General features: G+C 40.4%; 1 protein-coding gene across 1 annotated transcript in view; it reads left to right on the top strand.

Moving 5' to 3' along the window:
• PDGFB (platelet derived growth factor subunit B) overlaps positions 1–14715 on the top strand; it is a 36081-nt gene that overhangs the window by 3727 nt on the left and 17639 nt on the right. The gene's annotated exons all lie outside the window — the stretch shown is intronic.

Genomic DNA, 14715 nt, shown 5'->3' with positions numbered 1-14715 from the left:
CCATCTGCATTGTTGCTGGTTATCCTCTTTCCTTCCACCTGTTCCAGCAAATAGCAATGACAAAATTGCACAGGATTGGTAAGAAAAAGGGTAGTATATTGATAAGTACATCTTCATGGATTTACATCATGCTTCAGAAATATCCATATGTAGGTCCAAAGTTGCATCTCCTAAAGGAATGCCTTCTAGGTTGCAATGTAATGATAGAGCAGCTGTCTGTACATCCATCATAAACTTTTATTAGGTGTTGTGGCTTTTTTTTAAAGTAAGCTGTGACCTTTTTAAAGCTGCTTTTGGAATCCTTGTTATAGGGGGACTAAATACTCTTTGTTCATAGATTTATTTATGTGTAGATGTGTTGTAATTACCTTGTTTTCTCTTTTGGAAAGCCAGTGTCTTTTCTCAAATGAAATTGGCCCAGTTAACAGTAGTTACCATTTTGTCTGTAGGTGTAAATAGAGTGCAAAATATGCATAAATTTATGAAAGGTATGTTTGTATAAATTGTGGCTTTCCTCTTAAAAGTATGAGTTGTGATTTAATTGTACATGCTCTGAAGAAGAACTACATATCTAGAGATCAGTATTTGAACAATATAAAAGGTCCTGATTTGTTTGTTGACCTAGATAAATTAGTTTAGCTCATGGGACAAGGTAAGTATTCTACTGCTACTACTGTTACAGTAGGAAGAATAAACTTTCCAGATAAAGCTGTTAGTTGTGCTATAGCATTATTAAAAACAAACAGATCCAATGTGATGTAATAGTTAAGGTGCTGGAATGGGGCTGGGGAGACCCAGGTACAAGATCACCCTCAGCCATGGAAACAGTATGGAAATTTTGGATTAGTTACAACCCAACCTACCTCACACTGTAGTTACAGAGATAAAATCAAATCCCCTTATAAGCCACCTTGATCTCTTGAAGACAGAGCAGGATATCACTCTAACATATACATATGAGTTGCTTAAGGCTAAATCAACCATCCATTTTGTCTATAGTCAGGCAAATGATATTCCAGCAAACACCTGCATTCAGGCACCATGTGCATCCTGCTTTTAAGTACCCCAGAATATGCAAGAGACAAGTAAAGGCGGAGTCCCTGCCCTTAGGAACATACAGTTGTCATTGAAACAAGATTCAGAAAAGAAAGCTTTGCCTATATCAAGGGATAAAAGAATGGGAGGGGCTGCGTAGTGGAGGAAGGAAAGAAGAGAGAATATAACTCTTGATAGTAAGGCAGCTGCTCACCTACATGAAGGAGGCACAGCTTTCCAAGCAGTTCAGGCAGGGATGCATCTTCTTTAGGGAGAACATAACGTGTTACACATGAATCAGTGATGCAAACCACATCACAAGGCTTTGCAGAACAAGGATGGAGTTCACGCTATTCGTATGTGTTTCTGAGGCCAATATAGACCTATGGGATTGATTTGGTCACTCCATACTTGGTCCTGATCAAAACACTGGCTCCTTTTGAGCTGGCTTGCCTTGACTTGTGGCTTTACACCTTTGCAAAGCTCTGGGGTAGATCTACCAGCTCCTTGAACTTGTGGCTCCCTAAGAAGGAAGTTAGGTTTTAGGATGGGTCTTGCTTGAGGTTCCTGGACTAGATGGGGCAGCCTGGCAGGACACTGGTAAATAGGGCTAAGTCTGTGCCAGTGCAGGTTGTCTTGTAACAGACAGGAGGCGAGATTTTTGTGGCTGGAGGCTGTTACCCCCTCCCCCCTTTCTTTCTTTTGGTAGGAATGGGTCACAGGGAACAAGAGGATATGGTGACATTGTACAAGCAGGCACGCTGATTTTTTTCCCCCCTCTTCTTTATTCTTGAGGGTTTCTGGCTTCCCCTTCTAATTCAAGCCTATCCAAAGGCTTGACATGTCAATTGACATATCATTTCTTTGGCTTCCAGATAGAAATTGCCAGCAAATTATGGCCTTGTCCAACAGTTTGCAACTCTATTTTAACAGTCTAACCTCAGGGGCTGCAAAAAAAAAAAAAAAAAGGTTTGTGGGATATATGGCCCCCAGGCTGCAAGCTGCATATCCCTCTTTTTTAAAGTCTTCCTGGGTGTTCTTGTGCTAGGCCTTGAAAATCCTAATTGCACTTCAACTGTTTACAATTACAATCAATTAAGTAGTACTGTTTACAATTAATTTAGTACAATTAACAGTCAATAACTAAAGAGATATGAAGGTATAGTAAAACTGAGTGTGGGAGCAAGTGGGTGCTGGATGTAGGATTTTCCCTTCCTTAAAAATTCTCTAGACGTACATCAGTTCTTCCTTTTAGACAAGTCCTATATGACCACAAGGAAGTGGGTAGATATGAAGCTTCCCAGAGTCATTTCGTTGTTACACAAGCCATAAAGGGTGTGCAGTTAAAGATCTGGGCTTGCTGGTGTTGTACATATGTGACCAACTATATTTCCTCCTGAAGCAGTTACCATTTTGTCCTTTGCTTGATGGATCTTGTAGTCTGTGTCTGGAAAGTAGGGTTCTCCATAGCATTTACATACTTAGGTAGTCAGCCCTATGCTTGTATCTTCAGATGCTTACTCACATGCTGTTTTGTCATTTGTATGTGGGATTGGGTTGCAGGAATTCCAGTCCCTGGCAGTATGTTATCCCTTTGCTGAAAATGTAACCTGCCCACTAGGAAATCCCTACTTTCATTCAGCTTGCCAGGAAAGCTGTCTGGGTTTCTGCATTGGTAGCAGTGAAGATCTTTCCATTGCCATTTGTTATTTTAATAGCACGTAGTGCTCAGAAGAATATGCCTGTGGTGAAGCTGTTCTTTGTCACAGTGCATAGAAGAGGAGAATAAGAAATGTTTGTGTTTGAGTGTTTTTATTTTGTTAATTTATTGAACAAGACTTATTTGCTGCTCCAGTCATGCCTAAGTGGCTTACAGTTTTTGCACTTTCAAGCAAAATTTCAGACTCTGTGCCAACTTGATGGCATTCTTTTGTGAATACCTGGTCATTTTTTTATATGTGTGGAAAACTTGGAATGTGTTTGATGGTATACAAGACCTCTAAAGTGTGCATCTGTCACCTAGATTTCTGTACTCAAGATTCTTTATAAGCCCCACTCTACTTTATTCTTATGAACCATGTTCATTAATGATTTTCAGTAGCTCTGCTGTAGGCAGGTTTTACATACTTGGAACAGCTAAAGGAGGGATTTTGAGTACTTTTAATTAGGATATAGGGCAAAATAAAGTTCAGTGGCAATTTGCTTTTGTATACACTTATTAAACAATCCTTTTGGACTCCAATGTTATAAATGAAAAAATGCAGAGAGACTCTCAAAGTGTGGGAGAAATGCTAAAAGTAGGCTAGCTTCAGAAACACAGACAATTGGTATGTCTGTCTGGATTTCTGGGTTGAATGTTCCTCATGGCCACATTAATGTGCATCCTCCCATCCTTGAGCGAGCAGAAAATTATTTTGTCATAATTTGCATGGCTGTGACAGCTAGATTGCTGCCTCAGTAGCAAGGCTGGCTTTTGGTGCTGCCCTTACAGTTTTAATGTGGAACAAGATAAGGGCAGCAACTGATGGCTTCCTCTGACTGTGTTTCTCCTCCCATGCAACATCAATTTCCAGCAAGAAGAAGAAAAGAGAACTTCCAGTCACTGCCATGAAAATGTGATTGGGCAGACTCAGGTAACTGGGAGTGGGTGCCAGAGACAGATGCTTTAACTACTTTCCAAGTTGCCCAAACTAACAGGTCATTGGTGGTATGCTGGTGACTTGGTCACTTGGATGATTTTTGAACATAGGTATAGTGATCTTCTGGAAGATTGCTATACCCATGTCCATGGTGGAGTAGAGAAGGAGGGATGGGTGAAGCTCTGTTTCATCCTGTACTTACCTCTGCTCTATTAACCTGTCAGTGGCTATTTGGACACCTTGGAGCGGTTGCATTGATCTCTTTTCTGCTTCACTCCATGCTGTTCTGCTGTACTCTGACTTGTCACTTGGGCTCAGAAACAAAACTTCCCTCAATTCCACCCCAGCCCTTATGTATCCCAAACTGGTAGGTGCTTAAGAGAGGGGCCAGAGCTGGCTGCCCCTGGAAGTAGGCCATGAGGTATGCAAAATGGTGTTCCCCACCAAAGTAACAATGAAAAGTATGGCTGTACAAACCCCTTGTTGGCAGAAGCAGGGGAAAACCTGTAAGGCACTTATTGCTGACAGAACCACCACCACAGCTGGCAGAACCTGGTCTCTTTCCTGGCTTAAATGGGCTGGATTTCCACATCTTTTTAAAGACAGAGCTAATGTTATTTCAAAAGATGAATAACTGTGTTCAAAAATAAGTCTAGCACTTTTTTAGAGAAGTGCTAAATTGGCATATATAAGGAGCCCTTTTAATGCTGTTCAGGCATTAGGTGGGCAGATGCATCTGCTTGGCATCTAGCAGCCCCAGTAAAATGGCCATGGAGGGCAGTGCCCAGTGAGTGGACACGAAGGAGTGGGCCTGCAGCATCCTAAAGCAGACAGCAGGTTTCAGAACAAATTCATGCTGCAGTTTGAACGTGATAAGCCCTTGAGAATGACTTTCTTTCCAGGCTCCAGCTGTATGCATCCAGCTGTTGGGAAAGTCCCTCCATTTTGCTTTTATTTGGAATGAACCATTGCTTGAAGGATGTAGGATGGAACTGTCTTCTTTGATAATCTCAGAAGGGGAGTAAGTGTTAGAAGGGCTGAATTTCCATAGCTTAGCCTAGCCATGGTTTTCTGGCTTCACATGATACAATGAACCACAATCAAATCACATGAGTAGATTCATACAATATACTAAGGTAAAATGTGGTTGGCTAGTTTGTGGTTCAGTATATTGGGTGAACACAATCAGGGTAAAGCCCATAGAAGAATTCAATTTAAGGAGCCTTATTTAAAAAAACACCTCATTTCAAATGGTGTTTGTTCTCATATCCATGAAAAACAAACTTCACAGACATGAAGGATTGTCCACCAACATGTGAGAGTGGAAATACTTTAGATTTCAGAGGTGACCATTCCATGGTTATGGCAACAGAAGAGTTAAAGTCATATTTCCAGCCATGGAAGCCTTGGGGTTAAGACAGTTTAAGTATCTCTTGTTAGGTTTTGCTGGGACTCGTTGATGTTACTCCATGATGAGGAATGTCATGGTATTTTCCCACTACCACCCCAAGCACAATTTTCAGAGTAAAGAACATCTGTGTCTGTGTATGCTTATGTGTATATTACTGCTTTGCTTTTCCCTTTCCCCAGGTGTGTCATACCCACGGCACCCTGGTCTAGCACAAAGCCATTAACTGTTAATTATTGTAAGGAACGCTGATCCACACATGTTTGGTGGGAACCTGGGAGTGGACTAGCAGACTGCATATATGAAGCCTGGGTAATATTTTATGCTTGGTTCTTTGTGTTCTGTCCTCTCCTTGCAGCCCCCCCCCCCTTTCAGTCTGTCTTTTTTATTTTCCTTTGAAGAATAGAAATGTGTTGGCTTAACTGGAATCCACCCCTTTTCAAAATATTGCGAAGTGCTGGAACAGCACAAGAGAATGAGTGGATGTCAAAGTGGATTTCAAGGTTGGGCTTGGACTCACTCAAGACATTCTGGGTGAGCTGCTTTGTTGAAGAAAATAAATCATCATTATAGGGCAGCCTTTAACACCGTGGTACCATCAACATGTCTGGAAGTTCAGCTCCTTTAATTTGCAACCAGTTTTTGCCCTGCTTCTGTTACTATCTTTTTTCCCTCATGTCAATTATGAGATAATAAAATAATTCTATTTCTTGGGGCTGAAAAGAGGATGAAGTGGAAGAACTTGCAAACTGAAAGTTCTTCCCTTGTATGTTATCTTCCATGCCCTGAGTTGGCATTCTTGATATTCAGAATCAGCATCCAAATAAAACAGTTTAAAATACACTTGTGTCCCATGGGTTTTTAGAACTTTCCCCAACAGGTTACCTTTTGGGTGTGTTAGGACTATAACTTCAAGAATTCACAACCAGTCCTAACACATCCAAAGGACATCCTTCGAGGAAGCATCTTTAAAAATCTCTCCAGCTTGTTTGAGTTTTACAGTGTTTCCTTGGAGTCATGTAAGAATGAAATGTTCTTTCTCATGGTAGGGCCAACCCTGTATTTACATTCTCTACCACCCTTCGTAAGTTAGGTGTCTTGGATAATCATATTTATTCGGAGGTTCCAATGATGAACAGCTGATCTAGAAGAATCTCGCAGCACTATTGCTTATGCTTTTGATTAGCTTTTCATGGGAATATCCGGTGCTTTGTAATGTTCCCACCTTCACATAAACCCTATGGAAAGGCAGTTCCTAGCCATTCCCATATTATTGCCTTCACTTCATACCTGCAGAATGCTTTTCCTCTCCTATTTACACAGCAGATACTCTGGATTATCCAGGACACCTAACTTACAAAGAGCGGTGCAGAATGTAAATACAGGGTTGGCCCTACCATGAGAAAGAATGAACTAGTTACTTTAGGCAGCTGATTTGGAGTTGTCATGAAACACTAGCAAGTTATTGTTGTTATATATTTACTAGTGGGAGGAGAGGAAAGATGTGGTTGTAGATTTTTTTTTTTTTTTTTGCTTCAGTTCCAGAAATTTAGACTGGCTTAGTGTTCACCTTGACTTTTAGGTAGAGATTGCACATGGCTGGCTGGGGAATTCTGGAAGTTGAAGTCCACACATCTTCAAGTTGCTGAGGTTAAGAAACACTGCTCTAAGCTAAAGCTCTTGATGGTTATAGCGTCTTAGAGTTGATGCTTTTTAAATAAGTCAAGAAGCAAACTTTCATATACCTAGGCAAATGTCTGCCTATGGGAAAAATACCCTACAGCTAAAATAACAATAGCTGTGGTAGGGGAGAACTTGGTTAAATTGCATGGAATTATGTGGCATTCCTAGAAATGTGACATCAAAAAGAATGTTGATAATATAGATATAATCAAATTGTACAGACTATTTGCAACTAAGGAGAGAAGGCAAGCCAAACTTGAGGCTCTACTAATTTGGTTTTCAACAAATCTACCTTGTTCTCCACTTCTGCCATTTATATCTTGTGGAACTTAATTGTTGTGCAGCCTTTGTATCATTATGATTTTGCACATGGTACATGGATATTCAGATGAACAAAGAAGTGTCTTCTCTGCAAGAAAAATATAGACCTACTACTGCTTTACACAGAAGCTGCTAATGAATATGAGTCTGTCTCTGTTATCATCAGAGGATATCAAGCTTGGATTTGTGATTTGAAGTTGGGACCTAGCTAGCCAGGCCAGGTACAGTTAGCAGGAGATCAGCCTCATCATGGCTGGTTCTACCATACCAGAGCATTTTGCTTCAGGTGGCACCCTTATCAAGGGAGGCAGTGCAGCACTGTTGCTCTGCCAGCTCCTCCACCAGCTGTAGCAGCCAAAAGGTGGAGAAAATAAAGTGGCATGTATGTGAAAAAGAGGGGTGGAGGCATATAGCATAATCCTATGCAAATTACTCAAAAGTAAATAATCCAGTTCATTTGAATTTCTTTTGGGTATCTGTGTAGCACCTACCTGACTTAACAAATCACATTATAGCTTAGTGTGATATCTAAACCAGGCCTTTATGTGATCCACACACCTTTGGTAGGCTTCACCCAAGCTGGAAGTGAGTAAGACTCTCATCAATGAATGAGAATTTAAACCTTTAATTCCCTTGCAATTCCAGTGAAATATCTCCATATCATCCTGCCATTTAGCATAACAAAATTGTAATAGCTATGGAGAAGTAGATGGCATTTATCCAGATCTTTATTGCGGGGGAGGGGGGGGCTACATTGACCAGTGTGTGTGAATGAGTGGGGGAAGTCAGCTTGTGGGATACACACATTGCACTAAAACATGTATGCTTTAAAGCTGAACTGATGAATAAGCCACAATGGTTGGGTTCACGTATTGTGATAAGGTGGGATTTCCAGACTGGGCTTCATTGACTGAGTTTGTACAATACACTAAGCAAAAGGAAATGAGTCATATTTGGGCTTACTTCATTTGTGAATCCAGAATATATGTAAGTGGAGAAAGCAAAGAAGAACCTGGCTCAATCCTGCTCTTAGGAATGAAAAAATTTGCAGACCTGTTTAAAGAGTTGGCACCAAAATTGATTTGCATCTGTACTTCTTGTCCTTGTTTGAAGAATCGCTGCCTGCTGAAATGATCCAGGCTCTAAAAATGATCTTGATCCAGGCTCTAAACCCAAGCAATTTAGTGCAGAGTCCCTGGGTTGGAGATGCACACTCTGTATCAGGTTCCAGATATTGACTTCCATAATAGTCAAGCCCATCGGCCATTGCTGGTGTGCACATATGATCTTGGACGTGTGTGGTTGGTAGCTTATGGGCATGCCAGTACATCCTCTGCACAGGAGAACCGCAAGTTTGAGAAAGAAAGGCAAAGAAACTGATAAAAGAAGTAACAAAGCCCACTGGGTTAGGCATTCTTAGCCCTGCAGTGATGCAAGGCCAGCCCCAGGGTATTCAATAACTAGCCAGGCAAGAGCCTTCTTTGAACTCCTTAGCAGTTAAAAGATTATTAACCTACTCTAGATACATAACCTTACCTTCACAGCAGCTGAGCAGAAAATATCTCTTGTTACTCTGATTGGCTCATGGATAGGACTCCTTCTCATTCCCATTCCACCTTTCTTCCAATGGTAGTTTGCAGACCAAATGTTTCCTTATTAGGTTTGAGTATCTCTCTGCCTGGAGCTTATGTATATCATTGCCTGCACACAGCCCTTTTTCTGAAGTGGGCTATGTCCACTGCCAGAAGCAATTTAAAATGGACCAATTCCCTGCTCCATAAGTGCAGGGAACCTGAAAAATGTATGCAAGTTAATCTCCATAGTTGAACACTGTCTAATTTGAAGCACGTTTACTGAAAAATAAGAATATTTGTGTTCAGTGGTACTTGCACCTAAGCATGAGTGCAGAGGACTTCAACCCTCAGATCTGCTCCAAAAAGAGAATAAAGAGGCATTGTACCCCAGGGCTGCACACCCTTCCCTGAGACAGAGGATAAAGAACTTTACAAGCTGGGTGTGTTGCCATGCTTTGGTCCAACTGATAACATCTCTGACAAGAAAAAGTTGGCACCTAAACCTACCTCTCTGAACAGGGAGTGGAGCTCATTCTTATAATCTATCCTTCAGAAGGTTGCCTTCTAATGATCTGCTTGTTTGCAGTGGAGCATTAGTCTATAAATGCTTGTCAAGTTCCCTTTCTCTGATTAATACGGTGCATATTGTCACCTGACCCCTAACATTTTGCACTCAACACTTGCCCAGCTCTTATGAGTGTCTTGAGTTTAAATTAATGTTCTGTCTTCTCTATTAAGTATTAGGATGGTCCAGAGTCTTCTATGTGATCACACCATTTACTTACAAGATTTTTCCCCCACAGGAGCATCAGTTTCAGGAGTATCACTATTCCATTTGGCAAAAGCAATAGTTTCCAAACTATTCCAGTGGCAACAATGAATTTTTACAGTGACATTCACTAGTGATAGCATAATTGCAATCCTTAAATGATAACACCTCTTTTTTGTTTTCAAACCAGTATGTTTCAGATCTCTGCAAACAGCCTTTCTTCCCAATTCATTTCTATTGGTTCTTAAGTGAGATGGCCTAGAGGTCCCCAGTCATATTCACTCAGTGGCCTAATTATCATTCCCTCATCCCAGGGAACTTTATACTAGGGATAAATAATGTCGCCAAGGGGAGGTGTAATTTATGGACACCAAGATATTTCTGGCCACCTCCATCAACTCCTGCTGAGCACCCTAGTCCACTTCTATCACTTGCCATGTCTCCTTTGCCCGCCCTACCTCACTGCCTTCCCATGGACCACCTTCTTCCATTCCCTGCCATTCTTCCCCCAGGCATAAGCCCTTCTGAGAACTCAATGTCATGCTTCACCATCTGACTGGTCTGGTGGTATTCTCCAAGCTGATTCTGCCTGGCATTCAGCAGCTCCTTGGTCCCTAACAGGCCAGCCTCCCCCTTCCATAGCAGCCCATTGGCAACTGCCATCATGTGCTTTGGAAAGAAGTATGCCTACCTGCCCAAAAACATTTTTTTAACACAAGATGAAGCTGACACAACACAAAACACAAACACAACAATTAAGCTGAGCTAGAGGACAGGATTTAATGGAGAGAGGACACTCAGTAGCGTGTTTTCTAGTAAATTGGTGTTTTGTGATGGACTGCACAGTTTGTAAATAGGCAAGTCATCCATGGCAGCCATTTTGTGTGAACTTGCATTAGGACAGTGCAGAGCTTTGGATCTGAAAGGAAAATGGTATTTCTGATTGTGCGGGGTGCTTGTATAGCCCTGTTAACAATTCCTTAAACAGCTGGGTCTTTTCCTGGGAGCATATGACTACTCTCTCTAATTGTAGCATAATCCTGGGAAAAGACATATGTAAGGAGTTGTCAACAGGTGCAATGTGTGCACCCATGTGCACTCTGAAACACTTTTTCTTCTTCAAATCCAAAGCATTTCATAGCCCTAATACATACCACATGCTCTTCATGTTCCAGATGTGTCCCTTAGTCTCCAAAGCCCCCATTCAAACATGGGATTTACTGGGGGGGCTTTGGACCAGTCACACTGTTTCCAGCTTACTTTAGGGGGTTGTTGTGAGTATAAAATAGAGACACCTATCTATACTGTGGTGAGCTCCCAGAGGAAAAGGCAGATAAAATTCAATAAATAAACATGTATCTAGGAATGTCCCAAAAAGAATTCACAGGAAAAATCACAATACTTTGAGGAACCATAATATTTTACTTAGCTGATTGTGATAGAAGATTGCCACCTCTTCTAGGTAGCAGAAAGCATATTTAAATACCCTACAAGTAGTCTTGTTTATTAATCTAGTTCAGGATAAAGTGTTGAGCTGAAAAGTATGATGGCTGGTTTTATATCAGAAGGAAGGAAAGAAGGAAGGACACACACACACACCCCTTCAGATTTACACAGAAATGTAATTGATTTTAACCATGGTAACTAAGATTAGAATGCAGTTGCTCAGTCCACTGTCCAGATGCTAACTACAAATGGACCACTTTGGTGTACTTATTTTCCCCTATTAATATAGTTCTTCAGCTTATGTTGGAGGCTATCCTTTAGAAAATAGGACATTTGGCCAGGATACGTTCAAGCATAGTGAACCTGTGAAGTATGATGGTTAAGGTGTTGGGTTAGAACTGGGGAGACTCAGGTTCAAGTCCACCCACAGCCACTGGGTATTTTTCAACCTCCCTCATGAAGTTGTTTAATAAATAAAATGAGAGGAGATCCCCATGTAAACTGCCTTAAGCTACTGCAGAAAAAGGGAAGATAAACATCTAAGTAATAAATTACCCCTAGTTTGACCAATTAGTTATATTTTGTTTTTCATTCAATGAGCTCAAGACAGCATTCATCAGTGGTAAATGAACTTGTGGTTCTGCAGATATTACTGAACTATAACTCTGAAGGTCCTTTCACCCAAGGATTCATCAGTTTGAAAGTAACTCTGGACTACTCAGATCCCACAATAATGGCACATTTGAGAATTGAGCCAATTTATTTCTGGCTCAGCTGTGTTGCATTTGAAACCATGGTAAAAAGAATCCTTTGAAATCCTGCAGCTCTGTGAAGCTCCTAGTATTTATTTGTAATGCTGATTGTAGTTCAGTAATATTTGGAGGATCACCCCACCCACGTCATACATGCTTCTAACCCCCCCCCCCATTTCATCCCATTTTATCAGCAGCAGCAGCAGCTAGTATGTTAGTAACTGGCTCAAGATTACTCAGGAAACTTCGTATCCAAGTAAAGATTTGAACTAGATGTGCCTAGTCCTATTCTATATTTAAAATAAAAAGTCCCTGTTTCTAGATAATCTACTGACAGTCTTGCTATAAAGACCAAAAGGTACCTAATCTTGTTGAAGAGAGGGAAATGCCTCCTGAATAATTGGCACCCTTCAACACCCTTTTGTTTCATCTCTAAATAAGGGTCAAAATAATGGAATCTGTATAACTCAGGCATGCAGAAGTACATCCAGAAATGAATATTCTACATGCATATGCTCAAAAGTCAGTATTGTTGGAAGGCTGTGAATAACTTACACATGTAAGATAAGAACTGTTGATCCCAGTTCATTATTTTGGACCAATTCCTTAAGTTCTGGTATCTGGAGTTGGGGTAGATTTGTGGAGGATTGAGCCTTATGGAAACAAGAAGAATGATGACATTCTGTACACTTCCACACCTAATGTTGTAATATAGCCAAATGATGAGAAAACGGGGGAAAGATACATACAGTTAATACTCAAATATAATGCAATGTCCTTTCTGCATGGAGCTCATTTTGTCCTACAAAGCACTTCAGTTTAATCCACATGCTACATCCTGAGTTGTAGCAGTAAAATCCCTAGCATTTACATCCCAGTACAGTGCTTAGAACATTGTTTTTTCAGTCAAGGAAAACAATAGGGAGTACAGTGATCATAAATAAACATTGATGGAGATTTTTTTTCCTCATTGTTTTCTGCAGTTAGTCTTTAACTAAGGTTAATATGCTATTATACAGTCAGGGTTGGGTCTCTAATTGTGAGGATTGTATCATGAAAATAGATCTCCCTCCTCAATGTATTATTAAAGCAAAGGTTAAAATTAATGCAATGCATCCTTAAAAGGAAAAAAAAATGGTGACTTATTCATTAGGAAAGATGCCATACTTTAGTATTGGAGCACATGCTTTGCATGCAAAAGTCCCAGGATCAGTTCCTGGAAACATTCTTGTCTGAAAATTTAGATAGTTACTGTTGGGTTATTAATGATCTGATTCAGCAAAAGATATGTTCCTATGGATACTGAGTTTCATGCTATTGACCATGATTGCAAAATAACAGAAGGCTCTCCTGTGCAAACTCTAATGCAGGGGTGGTCAACTCTTCCAGAGGACACATTTTTATTTCCAAAATTATTGTTAGCCTCTGAGGACTACAAGAAGCATTGTTAGTGATGGGAAGGTATCTCTAAAGAGCATAGAACTAACCTTTTAATGGAACGGCAGGTATACAAAGTCTCCTGGAGATGTAACAGACCAACAGTATACAGCTTGCATACTATTTTTTTAAAGACCAAAAAATGGCACCAGTGAAAATCACCATTGTCACTGTATTTTGCCAGTGTGATTATGGGGCTCTGGAGGCTGCAAAAATGGGAGTGTGGTTAGCATGCAGAACACAAGTTGATTTCTCCCACCCACATCCCGGCAGAGCTAAATAGGACTTCACCAGAAGCACTATCTTCTTTTAAGTAGCTTCCATAGATTTCAGTTTTGAGTGGAGCAGAACTTGTGAATCAAACCCAATATGTTTGAACATACAAGTCTTTGAAGTAGGCATCTGAACTACTTCCATTTGCTCCTAGCCTTACTTCTCTCACAGCTATATTTCTTTTTCAAATCACCACCAGAAAAAGATGATGATGATTTTTGAAAGAAGACCAGGTTCCTTAAAAAAACCAAACCCTGACTTTGATACCACATATTAGGGATTTCTGCTTTCCTCACTATCAAAGTGAGGATTAATTTAGTGCATCCCAAACACCATCTGGAATGGTTTGGGATGTATAAAGCATTAGGGTGTTAACAACTGAAGAAAAAAAATTAAGCAGCTGTATCAATTTTTCAGAACATTTCATTAACTATAAAAGTATTCAATTGTCCTATGATGTGAAATTGTGATGCTCTTCAGTGCTGCTCTTTGCATTACAGTTTAATCTCATTTTTCCTGAAGGCAACTCAGGATTATTGTGTTCTCTTGTGCCACTCTGACAAGGCTGGGCTTGTTTCAAAAATAATTCAAAAGGAGTATTTTGGGCCTCACATGAGCATAGCGCCTCTCTGATAATTATTAAGGGAGCCTGGTCTTTTTTCAGAATCAACTCATTAAAGCAACTATCTTTAATATTTTTAAAGCAGCTGCATCTTTTCTCAGGCTCACACAGAAGCCTAAAAGAAGACATGTACTACAGCCAGTTTGGTCTAGTGGTTAAGGCAACAGGCTAGAAACCAGGAGACTGTGAGTTCTAGTTCCGTCTTAGGCATGAAAGCTGGCTGGGTGACCTTGGGCCAGTCACTCAGCCCAACTCACCTCACAGGTTGTTGTTGTGGGGAAAAGAGGAAGAGGAAGGAGTAATAGGCATGATCCCTGCCTTGAGTTATTTATAAAAATAATAAAGGTGGGATAGAAAATAAATAAATAATTCTGAATCATAGAGAGGTCCTGTGCTTGCACTTGCTTAAGAGTTGTGAAGCATGCACAGCCATACTTTCGTCAGTACTGGGAATGAAACAAAGCTTCCATGGTGAAAACTTTAAAGTGGCATGAAACTGTATTTGTAGAATGTTGTTATGGCTAATATCCTAGAAGCAATTGGGGGTTTATGCACTTGGCAATAGCCCGACAAATGCAGAACAGGTTTTGTAACTGCTAACAGTAATAAATAAAGAAGAACATGGGATACTTAACCCTTTCTCCATTTTCCATATTCTCACTTCAAATAATTCATCCTAGCAATTCCCACATGAATGGGCATTTGGTATGGAAGAATCACTTGGGGAGAGCAGAACTATCAACTATTATTTAGAAT

The sequence above is a fragment of the Candoia aspera genome, chromosome 7 (assembly GCF_035149785.1).
Source record: "Candoia aspera isolate rCanAsp1 chromosome 7, rCanAsp1.hap2, whole genome shotgun sequence".
Classification (NCBI taxonomy): Eukaryota; Metazoa; Chordata; class Lepidosauria; order Squamata; family Boidae; genus Candoia; species Candoia aspera.
Note: the sequence above shows the minus strand (reverse complement) of the source record. Positions and strands in the feature narration are given on the sequence as shown.